Here is a 1,625-nt window from a genome sequence, read left to right on the forward strand (position 1 = left end):
TTAACGTCCATCGGTTTGCCTGCGTTACAGTTAAGTTATCTATAGATTATATGTTCAAACTTTTGCTTATCAAATGTACACTCTTTGCTGCAAGAAAAACGCACTATTAAAGCTTCTTGGTTTGTTATATATATATATATATATATACTACATACAGTAGATGGGGCGACGCGTCTAAGAGGTTTGGAAAGGATTAGTCACCCCAAATAAACTGTCCCTCACTAACTTAGCCCCCTAGTGGCACAGCGGTATGTCTGCGGACTTACAGCGCTAGAAACCGGGTTTCGATACCCGTGGTGGGCAGAGCACAGATAGCCCATTGTTTAGCTTTGTGCATAATTAAAAACAAACAATCACTAACTCAGAAATATTATACAGTATATGTGGATAGAGACAGAGGGTGTGTGCGCGAACTGATTCTTCTCAACTGTGTAACCACCATCACGTGACAGACCCTCACAAAAGACTCATGCGCCGTCTCTGTTACATTGATTGTTTTAGCGCAAATCCATACAATAGGCTATCTGCGGTCTGTCCATCGCGGGAATTCGAACTCAGGATTTTAGCATTGTAAATCCATAAACTTACCGCCGGCTCACTGGGAGTCTTGTGGACAGAATAATAAATAGACCAGTAATATTAGAACAATTACATTATTGATAATATTCGTAAATTATTTCTGGTAACTTTTACGTCAAACATTCGTTGCTTGTAAGACTACACCTCTGCAGTTTGCGTGAAGCGTAAATGGTGGTATTTAGTTTATTGGCCACGTTGTTTATGATCGTTTCTTTATACAGATAATTTCAGTTGTTTTTCTGAAATTTGGTGTTGTTAGGCTAACTCAACTGCCAATTTTTTTAAATTCTCGTATTGACATTCATTAATAATATACGTGAATCAATGGCAGGTTGGCACAGAACGTACGAGGAAACGTAGAAGTTCGTGCCTCATTCCTTTGTCCGCTTAGCAATAGTAAATGGTACAATTACCGTCCCATGTCAACAACACCTATACCGGTTCCTCACCCTCTGTGATACGTCGAGCTATTCGTTATTTCCTCTTGTCACAGCTCATTGCAAAATTTCGGCATCTTTTGTTTTCAGCCACAATCTGCATTGTTCTGGACAGATATTATATGGTGTTAATAATGATATTTATAGAGATATTTAGTGTTAATTTCGGTGTCTAGTTTTTCATTTTAAAATTAACTTATTTAAAATATAGAGCAAAACGGATCAAGATGGTCACTTTTCGTTTCCGTGGGTTAAATTTTTCATATTATCTCTTGGAAACACGCAAACGTTTGATAAAAATGAAGTATTGACTGGTCTACATTGTGCTACAGCTGTACTTGCATAATTCTACGATAGTGCCCCCAGTGGCTGAGCGGTAAGTCTGAAGGCTTATGACGCTAAAAGCGGGTTTCGATACCCGTGGTAGGCACAGCTCAGATATCTCATTGTGTAAGTTCGTGATTAACAAGAAATAAACAAAACCTACCATAAATACGTTCTTCTGAGTTGTCAACCCATAACTGGTTTATCCACTGGGCTCAGAGGTCCTTGCCCTAAAGAATTCTAGAAAACATCGAGCTATATTCTTCGTTCACACTACTGCGGCTT

The sequence above is a fragment of the Limulus polyphemus genome, unplaced genomic scaffold (genome assembly GCF_000517525.1).
Source record: "Limulus polyphemus unplaced genomic scaffold, Limulus_polyphemus-2.1.2 Scaffold3100, whole genome shotgun sequence".
NCBI classification, from domain to species: domain Eukaryota; kingdom Metazoa; phylum Arthropoda; class Merostomata; order Xiphosura; family Limulidae; genus Limulus; species Limulus polyphemus.